Here is a 26,256-nt window from a genome sequence, read left to right on the forward strand (position 1 = left end):
TGCCAGTTCACCAGAAACCCCCAGTCCCGTAATGCCTGGCAAAACAGAAGGAGATGAGTAAGGACTGTCTACCGGAGGGCTGCCCTGACCAACCAGGTGTCCAGATAGGGAAAAATCTGAATGACCCTCAGGTGAAGATGCGCCACCAGGGGAGCCACCAGCTTGGTGAACACCCTGGGGGCCGAGCGCAACCCGAACAGGAGCACTCAGAACTGAAGGTGCAGAGATCCCACTACAAATCGGAAGAACCTCATCTGGCAGGGGCGGAGTGACACGTGGTAATATGCATCCTGGAGATCCAGGATGCCATCCAGTCTCCACTGTGCAACATTGGGAGAATGTTCTGCAAAGTCTCCATCTTGAAGCGTTCCTTCCAGACAAAGCAGTTCAGACCCTTGTGGTCCAACATGAGGTGAGACTTCCCTGAAGGTTTGGGGACCTTGAGTAAAAACCCAGACCCCGCTGCAGAAAGGGAACGGGCATGGTAGCTGCCTTCAGTAACAACTCGGACAGAGCTGTCGACATAGCCAACCTCTTGGGCATCGAGAGGGGAAAAGTAGTTTGAACCATGCAACCCTGGAAAGGGGGAGACATGAGGTTCACTCGATAACCCCTACAGACAGTGTCCAGAGCCCAAGAATTGAGCAGCACTGGTCCCATACCGGAAAAAACATCAAGAGACATCTGCCCACCGGCCTGCCCAAACCATAAGGACTTCTGGGCCGGGCTTGGACAAGAAGAGCACAGAGGACCCCAGTCCCCCATGGGCCTCCAAAAGGAGTGGGAGGAGGAACCAGGGAATGATGTCCGGTCCCCACACCTGCACCAGAAGACGATTTCTTGACCGTCAAGGTAGACTTCCACCGTAACTAGTTAGTGTGTTTGTCAGCACAAAAAAGCCTTATCCACTTTATCCCCAGGCAAATCACCAAAGAGTTTGGAACCATCAAAAGGAATTTTAAGGTCAGCCGCCTTCTGCGAACCCTCCGTTGTCCAATCCCGCATATGCACATGCCTCCAGGCCGACACATCAGCACCAATGGCCATGGCCTAGCCACTCACTCCATCAAACACCAAATCGGAAAAGAGTTCAACCTGCCTCTGCATGTCAGCCAGCGGCAGGGCACCATCAGAGGCTCCTTCCACAGCCTTCCTCAACTTCCTGAAACCACCCAGCACTGTCTCTGCAGTGGAGGAGCCGTAGATATTCGCCCTGAGGGCCAGATGTGCACCAGCATGAACATTCTTCAGGCTGGAATTCACCCTACGGGCCACCGAGTCACGGACAGCCGCCTCTTCGGCGACATAGAGGAGCGAACCGCCAGACTAGCAAGGATATCATTAACTTCAATAGAGGCTGAGAGAAACTTCTCACCCCTCTTCTATGGGTAGATCTTGGCCATAAAGCTTGTCAGGCCAATCTTCTCCGAATTACGTCACACGTGAAAGATCTTAGCCCGGATGTCAGAGATCAAAGGCAACCCCATCCTTGGCGTATGCTTAAACTGTTCAATAGTGGGGTCAGCCCCATCCACCTGCACCAAGGGCTCCATAAACCCCATGCAGTCCCAAACTTGTGCAAGGACTTCCTCCACCTCTTCCCTGTCCAGATATTTCCTTCTGCATCAGCCGATGAGGAACAGGAAGCGGCAGAGGAGGACAATGTGCCAGAAGAGGAGGATGATGAACATGACCAATGCCGGCGCTTGTGCCCATGCCTGTGGCCATGACGCCGAAGAAGCAACTTTTTATTGTCCTTCCTGGACTTTTTTCTTATTCCTCCTCCAAAGCTCAGGGGAAGAGGAAGACGAGGAAGATAAAAGTGCAACGTGCCTGACTTGAGCAGTGCGCTTTCCCATGGTGCAAGCAAAAGCACAAACCCAGCAAAAACAGGAATGCCAGAAAACCCATGTTGAGCCACGATATTTAACTCCAGGAATGGGCAAAAACCACCAATGAGGGCGAACAATCACTTAATCCCCCTGGCAACGGGCTGTTACTGCATTGTTTAACTCCAAACTCCAGGCTACTCCGGAGAAACACTAATAATTCCCACCCCCAAGAGGCAGGGCCAACTGGCCCCCGGAAGGCACAAACACCATCAGACTGCCAGGCCCAGAGGCGTTGCTAGGGGGGGGGGCTAAGAGGGCTATAGCCCCTGGTCTTTTGGTTGTAGCCCCGGATAGAATCTCAGTTGCTACAACCAAAAGACTGGCTAGCCCCCAATCCTGACAGTTCCGACATCAGCTTAGCCACGGGTCTTTTCCAGACCTAGCAACACCCCGGGTTGTCCCATGCACATTGATCCTGTAGAAATAGCACGGATCTGTGGAATGGACAGTCCTGGGGCATACAAAAGGGCCGACCCCCACACAACACCAGGGCAGAGCCCCTTACCTTAGCCCGGGTCACGCCATTTTAGGACCCTGGCCAGTGACGTCTCACACGCTGGTCAGGATGCCTGGCAAAAACCGGGAGAGGCTCCAGTCCATGCTCAACCGACCTGTAGGGAACTGAGGCCCTGCCACACGGCCCCACCAGGGGGCCAGCAACTACAGCTCCCCAGAACACGTGCCGGGAACAGTCAACCTGCCAGAGGCAGGAAAAATTAAACTGGATGACGTGGGTTTATACAGAATAAAAGAAATAGAATAAAGTCCTGTGTCGGAGGCAGTAAGTACTGGGACGAGGAAGAGTGGACGTGGAGGGAATGGACATGAAGGGCAATGAAGATAGTGCCTGCTCTAAATAGTATTTTTACGTCAGCAATAAACCATCAACCGGACCCTACAGTGTGTACTTGTGATACTATGTATACAACACACTGATGTCTGACATGAGGAGCCTGCACTTGGCACGTTAGAATCCTCATGCAGCGGACACAGCTTTTCGACTTTCCAAGTCGATACATCGAGTGTCAGTAGGAATGACAGCTGTGTATTATATGTGACATGCAATACCATGTGTTTGCTCCAGTCACCCAACATCATCTGCCCCCAATCCGACTGCATTGCCCCCAGTGCTTTCAATGGAAATACAGAAGTGCAGGGACTCACTTTCCCAGAGTACCTGCTTACTGTTGTGAAGTGCCGATACTCCGCCATTAAATGTATGGACTGCCTGCTGAAAAGTGACGGTAGTGTGTCTTTCAAATAAAAGAAGTGCAGGCACTGAGGGCCTGCCCATTTAAAGCACTGATTGCCCCAATAAATGCCAGGTCTGTCCGTGCCTGTGTAGTATTATTAAATACCCCTCTCCCCTGTGAAGCAGCGCTACATCCCAGCGCCCCCAGCTGCTCCAATTCACGTCTTTCCTATAAACAGGATTTCAACATATTTGCACATATTTAACCCACGTGTTGCGTTTGTTTCATTTAGCATGCAGCGCGAGCATTCGCGCAATGTATAACTTTTGACCCTTTGCCCTTTCAGATGCTTTAAGGGTCCTCTGTTTCTGAACCCAAATTTGGTGCCAGTCTGAGAGCTGTGCAGAGTACCCCCCACCTCCCGCCAGTCTGAGCAGGCACCAGCCCAGCAGGCGACTCATTACTCTTTAAGTGGGTCCATAACAAAAGCACTCATTGGGCGGCCCCTCCGCCCCCGCACACGCGCACACGCTCACACGCTCACACAAATGCTTTCCATCCCAGTCTTTCCTCTTTTCCATCTTGCAGTTCCATTCTACTATTTTGAATTGTCATTTGCATTTCTCTACATTAGATCTCAATTCTTCACATATTCTCCCCTCCCTACCTCCCTCCCTCCCTCCCTTCCTTCCTTCGTCCCCTGGAACAATGCCCGTCTCTCCCTGTCTTTCTATCCATCCATCTTTCTATTCCTTTATCACTTTAAATGTCTTAGTATGTCTCTTACTCCGTATACCGCCATGTCTCTCTTTCTCCATCTTAACTGCACGTTGTCTCCCCTCACCCCGCCCCCCTCTCCTCACATAGTACATGCTTCCTCACATGTGTCCAGAACATCACACGTGAGCTTGAGCGTTGTACAATTCACGTGACCGCCTGGTCTCTCGGCTCTTAGGCAGCCACGACCCGACCCTCAACACGGAAACAGTAAGAGTCCTACCATAGCCCAAGAAGTCTCCCCGGCCCGCACCCTGACATTAACAACAGCTCGGTTCCTCCCCACGCCGCCATTTGCCTTATGGAATCCGCCAAGAAGAGAGAGTTACCTACGAAGACCCCCGCATCCACACCACGAAAGACCCTAACATTCTAAACCGAACACGTGTGCAGCACTCAGCGAGCGCCCGCACACACCTCTCTCTGTCTTTGCGGCGGTGGTAGGCATGAGGCCTGCCTCTACACCGCCGCAAAGATGCAGACACTGAGGTAAAGGTGGAAGTGTGCGTGTGCGGCTGTGTTAGTGTGTGTGCCGCGCGAGCAGGCGTGTACATGTGTGTGTCTCTGTGCCCACGGCGACAACTCCACCCATGGTCGTACTCCCTGTCTGTTCTGCAGTTGTGCGTGCAGTGGATGCCCGCCCCGAAACAGAGCAAAGGTCCTTAGTTCATTCTTCTCTTTGCCACAACGCCACTCTTCCCTCTCTCTCTGTTGGCATCACGCGCCATGCCGTACTGTTGCATGGCACCACAGCCCACACCACCTTCTACCACACTGCAGATACCATTCCATGCCGTACATTCCATGATGCTGTAGCACAGCACACAGGAGACTACACCACATTATTCCACAGTGCCATACGACATCACTCTACACCACCTCACCACTCCAAGCCACCACCCACCACACTCATCAATCGTCCCCACAGCACTGAATGGCATTAAACACCATACCACATCACACCACAATGAATCTATCATTCAATACCACACGTCACCACATCACCCATCTCATTCCATCCCATACCAGGCCATGGCAGACCAGCCTAGCCCATCCCACCCAAAACAATAACATACCATACTATGCCATCTCATGCCACACTGTATCAGACCATCCTGATCCACCCCATACTATACCGTGACACATTGTACGATGCCACCCACATCAAAACCATGGCATACACATCGACTATTCCATCCTATATCATCCCATCCTACACCATGCCATATCATCCCAGTCCAGTGACATCCCATCCTACACCATGCCACATCATCCATTTGGCATCGCAGGTATTTATTTACACACCAGACCAAAAAGTACAATACCATATAATAGCATGCCACACCATAAAGAGTAACACACTATACCACAGAAAACCATACCATAGCATACCATCTCATTCGACCCCAGGAGACACCACACCACGCCATCTCATCCCATACCATATAGACTAAGATCCTCCGCTCACACCCATCTGCCCACCCCCAGGTTCAAAAGAAAACGAGCAGGAGGATCCAGCTTCACTGTCACCGCCCCCACCCTCTGTAACTCCCCCCTTTGACCATCAAAGATGACCCTTCCTATCTCAAATTCAGAAAACTCCTCAAAACGTGACTGTTCAACAAATGCAACTAAGCTCTCTTCAGTAGCCCCCATCGTATTAACAGCAACCTGATCTATGCTATGCCTGTCTCTCCAATACTTGTCCTCACAACTCTGGCCACTGAGTCCAAGCACCCTGGCACCTGTGGTGTTGGGTGCTACACACATGCAATAAATACAACAATAAAATAAACATACTGTACCATAACATACCATGCCATGCAATGTCATACTATACAACACCACACGATATCATGCCATCCCATACCACACCTCATCACACCACACCCTAACAGACTGTATCCAATCATACCATACAATCCCATAATATTAAATGTCGTGCCATATAACTCTCTAACAAATAGTGCCACACCAATTCATACCATGCCATGCCATCCCATCACATACCACACCACAGCACACTATGCCATGCAGTGCTATACCATACCACACCCCATACATCCCATGCCATCCGACCCATCCCACCCCATAGCATACCATCCCACACCATCCCATACCATACCATCCCACTCCATACCATATCATACCATACACCCCACTGCATCCCATACATCCCACTCCATCCCATCTAATCCAATACCATACCATATCATACCATCCTATCCCATACATACCATCCCACCGGATAACTAATCATACCATACAGCCCACCCCATTCTATACCATCCTACCCCATCCGATACCATAGCATACCAACCCATACCATACCATTCCACCAAATTCCATATCATGCCATACATCCCACCCCATACCATACCACCCCATACCATACCATACCATAGCATACCAACCCATCCCATCCCAACCCATCCCATCCCATACCATACCATACCATAGCATACCAACCCATCCCATCCCAACCCATCCCATCCCATACCATACCATACCATAGTATACCAAACCATCCCATACCAAACCACCCCACCCCTTATCATACCATGCATCACCAACTCATCCCAAACCACCCCACCAATCCTATCCCATACCATATAATACCATACCACCCAATCCCAAACCATAAAATCTCACCTCATACCATCCCATCCCATACCATCAAACCCCATCCCATACCATACCATACCTTACCAGACCATCCCATGACATCCCATAGCATACCATGTCACCCCATCACATACCATACTATTCCATACCACTCCATCCCATATGATCCCACGCCTCCAATACATCCCAAATCATCCAATACATCCCATGGCATACCATACCACCCCATCCCATACAATCCCACGCCATACTATACCATAGCATATAAACCAATCCAATACCATACCATCACACCCCATACCATATCATACCATACATACCACCCCCATCCTATCCCAAACCATACAATCCCACCCAATACCATAACACACCACCCAATCCCAGCTCATCCCAACCCATCCCATATCATACCATACCATCCCAGCCCATCCCATCCCATGCCATACCATCTCACCCATACCATAACATCCCATCCCATATCATACCATCCATCCCACCCCTTCCCATAACATACCAGCCCACTGCATCCCATACCCTATCACCCCATAGCATACCAACCCATCCCACCCCACACCACACCATATCACATCATACATCCCACCCCATCCCATACCACCCCACCACATCCTATCCCATACCACCCCACTCACTACCATACCATACCATACCACCTAATCCAATACCATCACACCTCATCCAATTCCATCCCATCCCATACCAACTCATCCCACCCCATACCATACCATCCCACCCCATCACACTCCATCCAATCCCATCCCACCACATACCATACTATTCCGCCCCACACAATACCACACCACACCATCCTACCTCAACACACCCCATAGCATACCAACCCATCCCATACCACCACCTACCATACCATACATTCCGCAAAATACCATAAAATCCCATTCCACACAATACCATCGCATCCCACCCATACCATAGCATTCCACCCCATCCCATACCACCTGACCCCATCCTAGCTCATTCCACACAATACATTACCAGAGCATCCAACCCCATACCATCCCACCCCATACCATACCATCTCACCAGATCCCATACCATCCCATCCTACCCCATCCAATCCATTCCACGCCTTCCAATACCATACCATCCCATCCTACCCCATCCAATCCATCTCACCCCTTCCTATACATCCCACCCCATACAATACCATAACACCGTATTGCACCCCACCACATTCCATACCATACAATCCCACTCCATACCATCCCACTCCACCCTATCCCACTCCGCCCCATACAATACCATACTATCATATCCCACTACACCCATCCCATCCCATATCAAACATTCCCAAACCATACCACCCCGTATCATACCATCCCATACCATCCTTCCCCACCCCATCCCACCCCATCCCATACCATACCATACCAATGCATCCCACCCCATCCCAAAGCACTCCATTCCATACCATCCCACTCCACCCCATACACTAGCATCCCATAACATCCCACGACATCCCACAGCATGCCATACCATCCCATACCATAACATACCATAGATCCCACCCCATCCCACTCCATAACATTCCATAACATACCATACCAGCCCACCCTTTGCCATACCAACCCATCCCATACCTTAACACCCCATACCATATAATTCCATACATCCCACACCATCCCATACCACCCCACTACACCCTATAGCATACCATGCCCTCCCAACCAATACCACATCATAATACCCCATCCCATACCATTTCACTCCATACCATCCCACTCCACCCCATACAATACCATACCATACAATCCCACTGCATCCCATGCCATCCCATATCAAACAATCCCAAACCATATCACCCCATCCCATACCATCCCATACCATCCCATACCATCCTGTCCCACCCATCCCACCCCATCCAATCTAATACCATCCCACCCCATCCCATACCATCACATCCCGCCCCATCCCATACCACTGCATACCATACCATCCCACTCCACCCCATCCTATAAGATACCATCTTACCCAATATCATTTCACAATACCCAATGCCATACAATGCTATCCCTATCCCATACCATCCCACCCCATATCAAACCATACATTCCATCCTATCCTATACCATACCATCCCACCCCATCCCATACCATCATACCCCATCCAATCCATCCCACCCCTTCCATACCATACCATGCCATCCTACCCCATCCAATCCATCCCACCCCATACAATACCAAACCATACCATTGCACCCCACCACATTCCATACCATACCATCCAACTCCATACCATCCCACTCCACCCCATAAAATACCATACCATGCCATCCCACCACATCCCATCCCCTACCATATCAATCCATCCCATATCATACCATACATCCCACCCTATACCTTCCCAGCCCATCGCATATCATACCATCCCACCCCACCCCATACCATATCACAGAACTGTCCTTTCCTTGCCAGATTTCATTTGTTTGCCTTTGGCTGCCTGATTGTGTCCTTCTTCTTGTGGGTTCTTTAGTGTCCGATAGAGTTTGTTGTCTTGTGGGCCAGTAATGTTGATCCCTGGTTGCATGAGTCACTACTGGCCCCAAGTGTGGACTTTAACACGTAGGACTACAAACGGGGACTGAGGGCAAACTGCACATCTGCTTCTTGTTCTTCAGCTCCTGGGATGAAAGGTGCATGAAGGGGTCAGTGCACAGGGGCATGTCTCGGCCAACTGGCCAGCGATGACAAGCTTGGCCAACATTTTACATTAAGAAGTGGGCGCCTTGAAGGCTCTAGAGTATTAGCTTCAAACTGCTGGGCTGGAGAAAACACTCAGGAGTGAGGGATGGTTAAGTGTTGTGGGGGTGGGCGAGGTTCTTTAAAAAGGGAAGATGGTAACTGTTTTAAATAAAAAATAAGAATTTGTGGCATTTGGGGGAGTTTGGATACCACTGCTCTAGAGAAATATTGGCTCATTGGAGTAGGCTCAACCTCTGACCCTATGAGTCAGGAGGTAGCACAACAGATGGCCTGCATTATAGGTTATGATCTGAGGGCCTGGGGGTCCAATTTTGAAGAGGCACTGGTCATCATATGAAGCTTTAGATGATGATCTGGTAGGGCTGGGCAATATGGGCCAAAAGTCATATCTCGATAGTTTTGGACTGAATGGTGATACACAATATATTTATCAATATTGTTTATGTGGGTTAAATTCTCAGTTGTAAGCCGCCAACTACATATGAGATGTCTTTGACAAATCAACTTTCGGGGCACCAGTGGTCCAGGGATGAATATTGGTTTCTAAACTATCAATTAGGCCCACACCTCTAGTACACCAGAAGGGATCTGAACAGATTGGAAACACAAGAAAATAATAAACCTCCTTGTCCAATTTTGGTAACGTGGATGGAACGGGAGGCTTACCACTGCAGGGTCTTCGATCTCTGGTTAGTTGCAACACAGTGAAAATACAATGTATGCATAAGGTCATAACAAGAGTGTTTTGCAACAGAAAAGGTAAAGGGGTGAAAACATGTAATACTAAGTCCCACCCATCTTCCTGTCTGTGTGGATCAAAGGGTCTCTCTGGTTAATTGAGCTCTCTGTAATTCCTAATTAAAGTGACTGGTCTCCCATGAAGCTGTGATGAGAATAGACTTTCTGTCTTCATCACATCACATATTCCTACCCTCTGAATGAGGTCCGACTGCTGGGGTTGCCTACTGTAAACACATACACCAGGCATGACAGCTCACTGACATTGATACCTTAGGGCGGAAGCTGGCTTCAGGTTGAAACAGTGCATATGAAAGGGTTGTTCGGGTTTTCCTGTCCTTTGTTAGTCCTGTGACCAGGCCTCCGTGGGCCTGTTTGAATTAACTTGGTTAAGTATGCAAGGCTGCCACCATCAGCTAACAAAGGAAAGGGCAGATCCATGGAGCCTTTGTTAGTTAATTAGGCTGGCCATGGCAGGAGGAAGGTTTTGCCCTCCCCCTTCTGAGAAGCCTGATGTTCTCTTGGCTGTTATATTCCAACTAAATATGAGAGGGTGGATGGTGCCTGTAGGCTCTGTCCACCCAGATACAAGGGTTTATGTGTATGTCGTGTGGTGAGCATAGGAAAATGTGTGCAGATTAGCCCCACACATTTTCCGGAGGTTAATCTATCATTCAATTTCATTTAAAATTTCAAAAAAGCCCAGGCGAGCGCATATCCATCGTGTGGATGGTCGAATTCCTCACAATGTCAAAAACACCTTTATTTATAAAACATTGATAAAAATAAAGGGCAAATACAGGTTTCCTCTTTCAGTTTGAGAATTCAAATACCTGTGTAAATATCAAAATGAAAATACAAAATTTTAGTATATTTAATAATGTATATATTTATATATCTTGATGTTAACAATATTGTCTCTTCCTATTTTGATTTTGAAAATATATCAATATACTTCCAAATCTTGGTATATAACTGCGCCATATGATCAGGTTAATTTAACTAATCTTAATTTGATTAATCATGAAAATAAAGTAATGACTAAATGATAACATCAGATTGGAACTTTAAATGCGAGTCTTATTCCTGTGATTGGGTGTCTATTTGGGTAATTCTAGGCGTGATTGCCTTCCATAGCCACAGCAGGACTTGACATCGGGAGGGTCGCGGGCAATGCTAAATTAATTAAAGAAGAGGCATTAATGGCACTGGAGGACTTCACAAATGTGTCTTCCTCACAACAGATGGCAGAGTGGGGGAGGCAGGTGTGAGGGGAGGAAGGGTGATTGGCATATCCCCCACATTGAGGAAGACCAAAGCTGTTGAGTTCTTGTGTGCATCATGCAGCATCCTGGGGCTACAGCAAAGGGGTTTTAACTATTCAGAGAGGTTTGCCTTTCATCATTAGTGGGCACTCCCTGGACAAGCGTTTGAGGTGCTGTCCAAGATGGACCCATAGAAGCCAATGTCCGGGACCTACACTTACGACGCCAGTGATGCAAGAACAATGACACCGGGCAGGTTCCTGCAATTCTGTGAATAATGGCCCAGTGCTCAGACAGCTGTACCTGCAGCATCAGCCGGCAGCTTATTAATTTCACAAGCATGAGGACCCCTGACTCCATATCAATGCACAATTATATCCAGGAGAAGCATATGCCAGATATGTGACTCTTCTTAATTTATTTACGTATTACATTTATATAACGTGCCTAACCCTCTGGCATCTGGGCACTTGAACTTAAGTTTGACTCTGTTGCCACGGCAGCCGGTCCAGTCCAATAATGGCTTGAAGTGTTTGAGTATCTAAGGAGGCTGAGATAGAAATAGAGCAGTGAGCAGAACAGTGCTCATCTAGTGGAGTACTGACGCTTTGCCACAGATCACCTGGCGCCAACTCTAGGAAACCCAAAGGCACTTTAGTTGGGCAACAATGCTGCGCTTGGCCCGCACTAGCAGCTGGTAAAGTACCACTACCCAAGTAAATAGGCCTGAGCAAAATAAGGGCCTTTAAAGAGGTGACAGGCCTTTAGCAAATAGTCCAGCCTTCCACAGGAAGAATTATTGCCATCGGCACACACGGCATGAGCCAGGGAGCTAATGGCAGACTGTAAAACCATAATGCAATTGTATAGCCCGAATAGTATGAATAGTGTGTTGGCCAGAACCAAATTGCATCATGTGACAAACATTGCGAACCATGGAGCCTGAATGTGGCCATTGGGAGTCCATTTTGTAATTGCCTGCCATTTTCCTTTCTGTAACGCTTTTTGCAAATATATTCTGTGCTTCAGGCCTACACACTGTGCGAGGTCACAGCTTGAACTTTGAATGCTAACGTAGGCAGGAGTGTGAAACCTTGCAGAAATACATTGTTTTTCTTATTCTGTAAAGTCTTGAAGCTGTACATAAGCCGCAACTAATCAGCAACCCAGGTGCCAGCCTGTCTTGCAAACGCTGTTGTTGAAGGCAGGTAAATAAGAATTATATGCAATTAACAGTGCTCCTTCATGAAAGAACTGTATTCTTCCTGCTTCAGAACTGTCTGACCCTTAGCCCATGAGCGCAGTGAGTAGATAATGTTAGTTGGAATTTCTCCATGCTAGAACACAATATCCTTCCCCGTGCCAGTGCCCCGTGTCCCCCAAAACAGAAAGCTGTCTCTGCAGCCTCGGCTAGAAATACCAAATGTTTAGACTGAATGTAGTTACATGCATAACTGTCAGTTATTGAACCATAGCTTGTATGTCACGTATATGGGCAGACCGAATAATGCTGTACAATGATGATGTGTTATGTATATACATTACTGCTTTACTGTTGCTCGCTCTCTCTCCTCTCACAGTGTCTGTGAACAGACGTTGTGAGGCGTTGAGACCCGGTCGGCTGACTGAGATACTCTGAAAATAAACCAGACTTGTTTTAGAAACGAACCTCACGACTGGTGTGTCATTAGTATATGGTTATTGTGCCTTTATTCCATATATAGGCTTATAAAAATGGCACCCGAATAGGGACCCTCCGTGTGATTCTCCATTGCGCACTTGGAAGGCAAGGATGATTCGAGGACGAAGCTCTCGGACTGGGATCGGAAGGTGTTTGGGGCACCCCGCAGAAGTGATTAGAGACTCCTTCGCAGATCTGTACACAGCCGATCCCTGATCGACGAGCAGCACCCAGAGAGCATTAAGGCGAGGGTCCTGGAAGCAAGGCAAATTGTGCCAGACACGTGGTTGTGACGATTCTTGGTTGCGCCTGTATACAGGCGAACTGCGTCCTGAGTAACAAATTGATTAATCAGGTGCGTTGTGCTCGGATTCTTAAATGTCCTGATATTGGTTGAGTGTTGCACTTGCAAGTACAAACACCCAGGTGAAAAAGTTAAGAGTTAACCATGCCTGGGAAATAGTCTTCATGCTTAGTGAGTTTTTTTCACTGCGGTAGACAGTCTTTGGAAACTGGCCAGGCCGCGCTACCCGAGGGGTCGCCGGCATATGAAATGTACATTAACTATGGTATAGGGGCAATAGTGTTTAATGCGATTTGCCATAGGCAGAGCAGACATGTATCAGATCTTCTGTGGCTGAATAATGGGAGCTTCGAACTAGCATTCATAGAACATTTGGAATCAGTATTGCTACAGAAAAAGGCCAGGCCTGCAGCGTTCGACGTTGTAAGAGACTGGAGGAAGGAAGTGAATCAGCGCTTGAAATGTAGAGAGAAACACACACACAGACAAATGTCAAATTCAGAGAAAGCGTTAGTGCATGATCAACAGAAGCAGACAGAAGCCATTAGGAACATGGATAGGGCCTTCCAAATAGACATACAGAAAATATATCCTTCACAGGATTTCCATACATCAGATGAATTAATAAATAATATACTGAATGAGTGAAGAAATGAACATCCAAGTACTGACCCAGTTACACCGCCTCCCTATGTATCTCCTCCTGCTGCTATCCCACGCTTGCATCTGTACCTGCAGTAACCAACTCATCTGCGCCAATGACATCATTTCCTCCACCTCCTACAGAGCATGAGTTATACGCTTTAGCTGGCAGTTCTACATCAGTGGGGCCGGAAAGAGGTAGTATTAGACAGACTCGTAATACGATTAGTAAGGAACGAAAAGATTAACTGAAACAGTGGGCTGAGATGTATATAGATGATGGCAATGAAGTGGCTGTGCAAAGTTCCATATCTGATCATAGAGGCTTTGGCGAACAACAGGTATTTTTAGAATATATTGGAGATTATTTTGTTAATGTATGGAGTTACTTAACTGATACTGTGATACCGCAAGAGTTGCGCAATTTGATTGTCCTTTCCTACTCACGAGATAGTGCAGCAAAAAAATGAGAACATGTAGAGCGAATATTTGTGTTTAAGCAAGAACTTGACCGATTGCATAAAGATTTAATGAGTAAGCGTGAATCACATAAGTCATATGTCCAGAAATGATTTCTTCCACCGTTTAAACCTGTTAGTGAAGAGATGCAAATTTGTACATGAGATGCGCCTAGATGGATTACGGATGCTGACATTTCCCCGATTGTAGTACATGATACGTTTAGGCAATGTACACCGGAAATATAGAGAAAGGTGTTACAGGATATGGTGGAATATTTACAGGATGAATGCATGAAGAAGAAGGATTGTTGGCCTGCTGATTTGATGACGATTTATAAAAGAGCATTTTCGTCTGACCCCGGAACTGCTGCTTTTTCCCTTGAATGAGCTTTGTTGTTTAATAGACGCTCAGATCCAGAATCCCCTACTTTGCAATTACCTATGAGGAAGGTGCCTCCCAAGTTTGTCCCGAAAGTAGAAATTCCTGCCGTAGGACAAACTCCAGCATGTACGATAGGAGCCCATTATATCGCACAGTTTGTACATGTCCCCTTTTCTAGGCAAGACGTGAACACTATAAAACAGACGGTCCCTGATATTAGGAAAAAATCTGTCGGTTTTTGTAAGGAAATTGAATCCGTTTTGAATTCATCTGTTTTTACACTGAGTGACATTGATTTATTGTTCCCTGTGATTCTTCCTGCTGATATATGGAAACAAATTAGAAGTATAAATGATGCACTGATGCTAGGCGATAAATGGGAAACTTTGATTAGAGTCGATAGTGAGAGAAAGGCTGGAGAGAAACCTCCGCAAGTAATTCTGACTTTACCCTCACGAATAGTAGCGTAATTGAAAACTTTAGTGCCAGAGAAGAGAATAGTTTGGGCTAAATTGACTGCTAGTTTACAAGGTAAATCAGAAGGAGCGACGGATTGAAGAAGTATTTGCAGATTTTAGTGGTCAAGATCTAAGTACGGAACCTGGAAAGAGATTATTTGTTGATACATTTGTGCAAGGATTGTTACCGGAAATTCAGACATTGATAATGACATCTGAAAGTGCTTGGCAAGCAAAGTCACAAAGTGAAGTATTACAAATGGCCCAATATTATGAAAACCGAGTAAATTCAGAAAAGGATAGGGAAATAAGGAAGAAAGGAGATTTGAAAAAAAGAGTGTTACTACAGAAGGTAGCCAAAGGTAATAGAGGAGGTGGAAACGCACCATCTAGAGTCCAATTAGCATTATCGTCCAACATATACGGGGGTCCGATAGGTATAAATCAGTGTGCCTATTGCAGACAAGAAGACCATTGGTGAGCATAGTGCCCGCAATGACAGAGGTTAAATGGGACTATTTTGAGAAGACCGTTTAGAGGTCGTCCAGGAATAGCGGGCCAGAACAGAAGTCAGATGCAGCCACTATTTCAGGATAATCAAGATAATCAGAATCAGCAACAGAACAACATGAATGGTGCAAAAGTTTTTGATAATCCCTCCAATGCATAGTACTCTGGAGACTTTACATCTGATGATGTACTGTTCCCCTAGGACAGGCCAAAGCAGGGTTTGGAGCCAGTGCCTATTCCCGTTAATCAGAAAGGGCCCTATGTAGAAATGAAGGATGGGAATACGGAGCATATTTTTCTAGTGGACACAGGTGCACAGAAATGTTCAATCGACCATCAGCGGGTTCCAAATATACCACTGTCAGGGCATAGTAATGTTTCAGTAGGGTTCTCAGGTACACCAGTAATTAGTCCATTTTCACAACCAGTGCCAATCACGTTAGGTCCATTCACTGAATCTTGTCCATTTCTTTTGACAATAAACTGTGGTGAGAATTTGTTAGGATTGAATCTATTGAAGAAATTGAATGCAGTAATGTATTGTTCTGCTGATGGAGTGTACTTGATGAGTTCACCACAACAAACTCCTGTATCACAATTTGTGTCTCTGCAATTACCGACGTAATTAAGTAAAGTAACGACTTGTATATGGGCAGTAAATGATAATGATGAATGATGTTTGAAAGTGGAACCAGTAAAAATTGTTTTGAAAGAAGGAATTACACTACCGCGTATTCCGCAATACAAAATTGCGATTGAATGTGCGCAAGCTTTGAAATGCATTGTGACCGATTTGATATCCAGAAATGTAATTGAAGAGATTTCTGGAAGTGTATGCAATAGTCCGATTCTTCCACTTTACAAGAAAGGAGGTAATGAAATCCCTTACCATTTTATAATTGACTTACATGCAGTGAACAAAGTTGTTGCTCCGCAATTCCCGCTAGTCCCCGATGTCACCACAATTTTGACTATGATTCCAGCTTCTGCATTACATTTTAGCATGATTAATTTGAAAAATGCATTATTTAGTATTCCTGTTCATCCAGACAGTTGATATTTGTTTGCGTTTACATTAGGAGGGTGCTCATTCACATTCACACATATTTTGCAAGGTTACACTGAAAGTCTGAGTATTTACAGTACAGCATTGAAGGAACAGCCAGATATGCTTGAGTTACCAACAGGCTGCATATTTTTGCAATACGTTGATGATCTGCTTATAGCAGCTGATTCAGAGGATATTTGCAAAGAAGGTACTGTATTGTTATTGAAACATTTAGCGGCACACGGACACAAAGCGTCATTGAAGAAATGCCAGTATTGTCGAGAGGAGGTGGCCTTTTTGGGCTACCTCCTATCGAAGGAGGGAAGAAGATTGACACCAGAACGCATAGAAAGCATCTCTGATAGGCCTATTCCAAATACACAAAAAGGAAGTAAGGAAGCCAGGGCTTTAATTGGCATGGCTTCATATTGTAGGCAGTGGATTGCTAATTTTTCAATGATTGTGAAACCAATAGTGGCATTGACAAGGAAGGATGTTACCTTACCTTTGCCATGGAACATGGAGTGTCAAAACGCTTTTGACCTGCTCAGAGCTACACTATGTTCAGCTCCGGTTTTGGGCACTCCAAATTATGAGAAGTGTTTTATGTTGTTTGTACATGAAAGCGATGGATGTGCTTTGGCTGTTTTGACTCCGGAACACGGGGGCAGAAATAGACCATGCGGTTATTTTTCTTCCATGTTGGATCCTGTTGCATGTGCTTTGCCATGTTGCTTGCAAGCTGTTGCTGCTGTTGCTGCCGTGTCAGTGAAAAAAACCAAGAGGATGGTTTTAGGTCACTCTTTAACTGTGATGGTACCCCATTCAGTAGATGTTCTTTTAAATAGAACGCAGATGCAACATTTCACATCCGCCCGACTAAAAAGGTATGAACCAATGCTATTTGCACTGCATATCCAAATTAAGAGATGTTGCTCTTTGAATCCGGCCGAGTTATTGCCTCCTCCAAGTAAAGGAAGGAGTGGGGAGAAATTATCACATGATTGTTTAATTATAACTGAGCAAGAGACGAAAAGAAGAATTGATTTAACCGATATATACCCCTGAAAGGGCCAGATGGAGAACTGAACTGTTTTCTGATGGCTCTTGTTTTAAATTACCGAATGGCATATCAACTGCTTCTTATGCCATTAGTACACTGAAAACTATTGTAGAGAGCAAACAAATCCCACATAAATCAGCACAAGCTGAGGAAATTATGGCTTTGACCAGAGCATGTGAAATTTCTGAAAACTTTACTGTGAACATATACACTGACAGTCGAAACGCCTTCGGGGTGGTCCACAACTTTGGCCAATTATGGGCTGAAAGGGGTTTTCTGACATCACATGGAACCAAGATTCACCATGGTACATTAATAGTGAGCCTGTTGTCAGCACTTGCTCTTCCCAAGCAATTAGCAAGAATGAAATGTAATGCCCATAAAAAGGTAACCTGTATCGTTGGAAAAGGAAACGCATTTGCAGACAGAATCGCGAAACAAACTACCAATGATTTGCATACCAAAATGTTTGTCCAAACAATAGAGACGGTGTCTTGCATGATAGAGGATGGAATTGGGAATGTAAAAGAAATACCAGCAGAAGCTACTCCTGAGGAAATAAAACAATGGTCCGAGAGTCCAGCAGAATTAGATTCTGAGGGTTGTTGGGTAGACAAAGAGAACCGTAGATGGATGTTGCCGAATGCATATGTTATGGCAATAGTTACTTAGGCCCATGGCCCAACACATATTTGTGCGAGAAAGATTTGTCAGCACCTTGATTCTGTATGGTACAATGACAATATTATGAAAACCGCTGAGAGAGTGGTTTAAAGCTGCATGACTTGTTTACAACACAACATTGGAAAGGGAACAGTGACATCAGTAGGAAGATTTGGTCCTCCTTCAATGCCCTTTGAAGTAATCCATTTCGACTTTCTAGAAATGGAGAGATGCCACAACTTCGAATATGTCCTTGCATTGTGGTCTGTGCATTTAACAAATGGGTAGAGGCCTATCCCCTGAAAGATTGATCAGCTATGTCAACAGCGAAATCCATGTTAAAAGAATATTTTCCGAGGTTTGGGCTACCAAGTGTCATATGGTCAGATAACGGCCCGCATTTTATAGCTGCCATGACACTACAGATTTGTGCAGGCCTCCAATTTGATAAACAATTCCATTCAGCCAGACATTCGATGAGTGCCGGTCTTGTGGTACAGCAAAATGGTATTTTGAAAAATAAACTGGAGAAAGTATGCGCCGAAAGTAATTTCAGATGGCCGATGCTTTACCTGTAGCCTTTTTATCTGTGCGTTCGTCTGTGCAAGCAAAGACTGGTCTCTCCCCATACGAAATTATTATGGGGAGACCACCCAATGTATGGAATGTGACACGTCCGAGAAGGATATAGAGTATCCATTACTTACTGAATACTGTAAACAGTTGACTCAAAACTTGCGTTTGATTCATCAGCAGGTGCAGGAGCGACTTCCTGTCAGATACAGGGGCCCAGGTCATCGTCTGCAACCAGGGGACAGGGTCCTGATAAAGAACTTTGAGAGAAAGTCTTTGCTTGTGCCACAGTGGAAGGGGCCGTACCAGGTGCTCCTGGCCACGCAGACTGCGGTTCGAGTAAACGATAGGAAGCATTGGATCCACGCAACACACACAAAAATAATTCTATTTCCTTTGCCACATGAGAAAGAGACCGATGATTCTGATTTCCAGAGTGAACCATCTGTAATTGATCACAAAGACATCGCCGAAATTCAGCCAAAACCACTTCCTGAGCCCTAGAAGGGGCCTGGGGAGACTGCAACAAAATCTGAAACGTCAGTGTTACCTCAACCTTGTTTGCCTGCTGCCTCATCATCACCAATTGCACCACCAATTGGTACTGTTTCTGCATCTGCTGCAAACAATTAAAGTGCATTGTTTATCGATGTCACTGCACTTGGAGCTTTAAGGTACAATCTATGTCCACAAATTCGGAAGGAATTGTAACAGCCTTTGTTTGTGGCTCACGGATGTAGCTGGAAATGGAGGCCTAGGGAAAGGGAGTGTATGAACTGTATTGGATGAAAGCTCTGACACGCGATTTCCCAGTGCTATCATTGAAGTGAAGGGCTTTGCAACCGAGCATGGACAAGCGGGAGGAAAGTTACCGACACTATGAAAAACTGATATTGATACTTGCTCCTATATTTTGGAGCCTCTGAGTTAAACACTAGCTTGCTGCCATCTTAAGCAGGCTAAACTGAACTTGCTTACACTCTACTGACTAAACGTGTGCTGCCGTGTGAGACTTTTTTCGACGGGCGCTGAAAAACATTTGAAATAATCCTTTTATAGATCATGCCTGTATTCCCTCCTGCTGCCTCTTGCGCTGATGAAGACATCAATAGAACTATAGACATTGACATTGAATCTGCTCCAAGAAAGACTTGGGGCCTCTTTACGGCCCTGGCGGTCCGGGAACTATGGTATTGGTAAGCACCCTGGTACCGTAGTTCCCGCACCGCCATACTATGGGCTGTGCTCGCATGTGCCTGACAGCTCACCAGGTTTTTCCTGGTGGGCTGACCGGCACCCGCAAGCACAGCACGTCGGATGCACCGGCACAACTCTAGATGTGCCGGTGCATCTGACGTCCCCATCCCCATTCAGCCCTATGGGGCAGAATGGGGATGAGGAGGCCCTTGATTCTTGCACCCGAAAATGGGCAAGTATCAGGTCCGCCTAACTCGGCATGACCCGGTTCTTGCCCATTAAAGGGTGCCGGAGAAAATGCAACTCTGGCAGCAGCCGTGCCGTTTTTAACAGCACGGCTACCGCCAGAGTTCTAATGAGGCCCTTGGTCTATTAAGACTAAACTGCTTCTGGCCATCATACTTATTTGCATTATATTTACGCTAATTCCAATGTCCTGGTATTTAGAAGTATACATCCCATGAATACCCTATTGCCCACTGTCAATGCTCCCACTATGACCCCGGCTCATGTGCCTTCTTACACTCTGCCTCCACGAGATGTTAAACACAGGAAAGGTTACAATAACAATACTCTGTTATTAATTATGTATATGACACATGCAATCTTAAATCGATCAAATTGTTGAGTGTGCTTGATTTTACCCCAGCATGGAGAAAGAGGAATGGGTTGGTATATACATCCTCTGCCCCTGAGTACTGCCTGTTATGCATCACTAGGAGCTCTATTTTTTGGGAGATGGAATGATAGTGTCACTGGAAATTTTGATGGAACAAACATAAATGAATTTGAAAGATTGGTATTGACACCCTTGGGTTGTTTCGTGTTTTCAAATAGGAGCAAAATGAACACTGCATCGACCAGTCCCATTGATAGACTCTCTAGCCCTTATCAGTCACTGATTACTTTTAAAATGTCTCCTGTAGGTAACAAATATGCCATGCCGCCCTCTTACACCATTAACCATAGCCCACATTCTGTTCCATTCTGTTTGCAGAAAAAGGGTTCTCACCCAATGGGAACATTTACCAGATGTATGAATACTGCTGTACTCGAGCACAAAGAAAAAATGTTATATATAGGAGGTCCAGTCTATTTTGTATGTGGGGATTAAGCCTACCCATGGTTACCTAAAAACTGGGAAGATACCTGTTATTTAGGGATACTCTTGCCTGGTGTATTTCTCACTACAACCTCTGAAATAGCAAAAGTATCCAGATCTTGGCCACGACAAGATGATACGGCTGGGCACATTTTTGATGACATAGCTAAATCCTTTATACCTTTTTAGGGACAAGCAATACATTCATGGTATATTAGAAGACTGTCCAGGGTGTTCGAAAAAACAATTAATAGAACCACTGACATACTATAAAACATCACACTGGAACAAAAAGCAATCAGGCAAGTTGCACTTCAAAAAATAATGTTTTTTGACATTATTTTGGCTGACCGTGGAGGTGTATGCAAATCAGTGGGATCAGCGTGCTGTGTTTTTGTAAGTGACTCCTCACCTACAATATTTGAAGTGATTAAGAAATTACACGTTCTAAGGTTACGATCATGGGGATGGAAATTGAGCGCTATTTTGATCATGATATTCAGTATTCTCGTACTCTGCTGTTGTTGCATACAATGATTGGCAGCCATTTGCTCCATAATTACAAATGGATGAGTACAGATGATTAATACAAAAGTCCTGAAGCCCAAACCCAATATGATAATTGGTGGTCTCAAGCATAAAAATGAAATAATCAAGGAGTTTATGGCAATCAATATTTCTAATAATGGTTATGATAGCGACCTGCATAGCTCAGAAAGTGATACTTGGTCCGATGATGATGCAATGTTTGGATGTTGCTATTGGCTGAAGGCCAAAAGGAGGGTTTGTAAAACTATAATGCAATTGTATAGCCCGAATAGTATGAATAGTATGTTGGCCATAAGCAAATTGCATCATGTGACAAACATTGCAAACCATGGAGCCTGAATGTGACCATTGGGAGTCAATTTTGTAAATGCCTGCTATTTTCCTTTCTGTAACGGTTTTTGCAAATATATTCTGTGCTTCAGGCCTACACACGGTGCCAGGCCACAGCTCGAATTTTGAATGCTAATGTACACAGGAATGTGAAACCTTGCAGAAATACATTGTTTTTCTTATTCTGTAAAGCCTTGAAGCTGTACATAAGCCGCGACTAATCAGCTACCCAGGTGCCAGCCTGTCTTGCAAACGCTGTTGTAGAAGGCAGTTGAATAAGAATTATATGCAACTAACGGTGCTCCTTCATGAAAGATGGTATTTTCCCTGCTTCAGAACTGTCTGACCCTTAGCCCATGAGCACAGTGAGTAGATAACGTTAGTTGGAATGTTTGCCTACTAGAACACAATACCAGTGCCCTGTGTTCCCCAAAACAGAAAGCTGTCTCTGCAGCCTCAGCTAGAAATACCAAATGTTTAGACTGGGGGCCTCATGACGAGTTTGGCGGTAAACCTTAAATGCAGTGGTAGGGCTATGACCGCCGCATTTAAAGGTCCGCCAAATCACGGGATTCCCCCCAGCTCTGAGCTGGGGGGAAATCCGCTGGCGGTAAGAGCGCGAAAATTCCCCATTGAGCACAATGGGGAATGGGGAATTCCCGAATGGGCTCACTGGGGAATGGGCAATACCCGTTCTGCCAAACCCGTGATCTGGCGCTATTAGCGCCGGGGGGTTTGGCTGTAGGCCTATTAACGCCGGCGCTATTAGCGCCGGCGTTACCGCCCAACTCGTGATGAGGCCCAGAATGTAGTTACATGCATAACTGTCAATTATTGAACCCTAGCTTGTATGTCACATATATGGGCGGACCGAATATTGCTGTACAATGATGATGTGTTATGTATATATATTACTGCTTTGCCGATGCTCGCTCTCTCTCCTCTCCTTGTGTCTATGAACACACGTCGTGAGGCGTTGACACCCGGTCGGCCGACTGAGATACTCTGAAAATAAACCAGACTTGTTTGGGAAACGAATCTCACTACTGGCATGTCTTTAGTATATGGTTATTGTGCCTTTATTCCATATATGGTCTTACATTGCGCCTCATTACAAGTTCACCGGTCTGGAATCCGTTGATTCCATGATGAAGGTGACACCATTTCCACAACCGCAAGCATGCAGAATCTACAGTCGATTACGGCCTGTCGGTCACACGCATCAGACCAATGCGGAAACGGTGTCATCGCCGGCATGGAAACAGCCATGGAAACGGATATACCTCGAAAAATAGCAGTGGAATATCTGTGACCACCCCCGCTGCCATGTACACGGAATTCCCGGATCTGGAAACACTGTGATCATGAAAGGGAGAGGCGGCTATTACTTAAATCACAATCCACTGCCATCCTCAGTGACCATAGGGCACTTTACCTCCTAGAGCTGGAAAAACCCACCACCACCACCATGGCATCCCGTATCCCAGCCACAAGACAGCACAAGCAAAAGTTCAGTGAGCCTGAGCTCACGGTGCTCATTGAGCACATCGTCCAAAATGCAGCAATGCTCTTCAGCGCTGACCAGAGGCGCAGCACCGTAAGGAGGTCTGGGCAGAAGCTGCGCGTAAGTGCACTGCCATAGGGGTGACCGTGCGGACGGACCATCAAAGACTGCCATAAAAGGTGGGATGACCTACGGCTGCGAGTGCGAAACCTCATTGCTGCACACCGCCAGCACAGCAGTGGCACTGGAGGAGGCCCTGCATCGCCAATAAAGCTCCAGTCATGGGTGGAAATGTGCAGCAGTGTCCTGGACCTTGAGGGGATACAGGGTATCGGCCATTCAGAGGCTGGAGTAAGCCCAACTGGTGTTGCCAGCAAGTGCACAGAGTACAAAGCTATGAGTGTGAATCCCCCCCCAGCCAGGGCAGGAGTGACCCAATGCATCCTCCAATGAACCCCCAGCCAGGGCAGGAGTGGCCCAATGCATCCTCCAATGACCCCCCCCCCACCTCCAGCCAGGGCAGGAGTGACCAATGCATCCTCCAATGACCCCCCCCCCAGCCAGGGCAGGAGTGAACAATGCATCCTCCAATAACCCCCCCCAGCCAGGGCATGAGCGACCCAATGCATCCTCCAATGACCCCCCCTCCCCAGCCAGGGCAGGAGTGACCCAATGCATCCTCCAATGATCCCCCCCGAGCCAGGGCAGGAGTGACCCAATGCATCCTCCAATGACCCCCCCAGCCAGGGCAGGAGTGACCCAATGCATCCTCCAATGACCCAGACAACAAGCAACACGCACATAAGACATGCCCCATTGAACATGCATACAGCGTGTGACTGAGTACAAGCTGAGTCACACACACCTTAGTGCATCACCCATCAAATGTGTGTACATGCAAGTGGGCAGTGATTGTGCAGTGTGATGCATGTGACGTACCCATTCTCATCCCACCACACAACTAACAGCATGCCCTCTTTTCCCCCACAGACACGTCATCTGACAGCGACACAGCACAACAGCCCATGCCGTGTCCTTCTGCTTGTGGCCAACGCTACTGTACTGCTCAGGATGCCGATGCCAGCACCTCAGGGACACATCCACCAGCAGCATCAACCTTGGCCTTGGATGACCCAATCCCTGCGGCCAACCCTGTGCAGCCTGTAGCCACACAGGCAACACCCGTCACCAGCTTGGACACAGAAGGCAGTGCGCATCCTGCATGCACTGCGGAGGAGGTCAGTGGGAACAGTGCCCCAGTTGTGCTATCCGAAGATGCAGGACAGGAACAGGAGGACTTGCGTGACCTCTCACCACTCCCCCCCCCTGGAGTTCAGCCCCCCAGGACTACACAGACCTATGAGGCCACCAACACCCTCAATGGCAGAACTGAGGGCATGCCTGCAGTGCATCGAAGACCGACAGGCCAGCCTTGCGCAGCTGGTGGAAAGGCAGTTGGAGGAGGTGAAGCTACAGCGGGAGGAGGCGAGGCTGCAGCGGAAGGAGGCGAGCCTGCAGCGTGAAAGCAATGCCAACTCTGTACGCCACCTGTCGCGGTCAATCAGCTGTTTTGCGACACAAATGTGACCCTGTCACGTCATGTGATGGAGGGGAACAGTATCATGTCCTCGATAGCTGAGTTGATGTTGGTGGCCCAGCAAACCTATTTTGGCAGGGTGCCTCCTGTCACGCCACCAGTGCCATTCACCAGCACCACCCCCTCAAGTTCCATAGCAAGCAGCCTACGGAGGCGCTCAAGCCGGCTGGCTGGACCCACCGGGAAGGAAGCTATTGCACACAAGCGTGGGCGTAAATAGTGGGAGGCACATAAGACTGTTGCAAAGACATTCTGGATTGTTTGGGTGTATGGGGGTGGGTACATTGGGGAGGTGGGGAGGTCCATTATGGGGTAATTGGGTTGGGGCCTGGTTGTGGGTGGGTATGTTGGAGAGGTGGAGGAGGTCCATTATGGGGTAATTGGTTTGGGGCCTGGTCGGGGTGGGTACGTTGGGGAGGTGGGTGGGCATGGGTGTCCAGCTTTCCCTTCAAATTCACCTACATCCCTGCATAGTTTAGAATAAATCACGGTTGAACATGAAATGACGAGTGGACATCCTTGATTTGATTTGCATTCAATCCATTTATTATAGTGCAGTCATCCCAACCCCATCGTCGTCATCATCATCCTCATCCACTTCATCATCATCCTCTGTCTCCGCCAGATCTGCCCAAGCAGCAGAACCTGGCCTTGAGTAATCCAAATGTCCTCTCTATCATGCCACATGTGCGTACGTGTGCCCTGTTGTAGGCCTCCTCATGCCTGTTCCTTGTCCTTCGTATGGGCGTCATCAGCCATGGTGTGAGGGCATATCCTGCATCACCTACATGGAATTGGAAGGAAGGGTACATGTCAGTGGTCGTGGCTCCCATGTCTGTATCAGATGCAGTACAATCATGTTTTGTCAGTGATGCAGTTATATGGGCCATACAATGATCTGCTAGTGGGTGAATCCCATTCCAGGGCCATTGGTGTACGCATTGGCGCTTTGACATTGGGCGAC

The sequence above is a fragment of the Ambystoma mexicanum genome, chromosome 10 (assembly GCF_040938575.1).
Source record: "Ambystoma mexicanum isolate Mex_15411 chromosome 10, UKY_AmexF1_1, whole genome shotgun sequence".
Classification (NCBI taxonomy): domain Eukaryota; kingdom Metazoa; phylum Chordata; class Amphibia; order Caudata; family Ambystomatidae; genus Ambystoma; species Ambystoma mexicanum.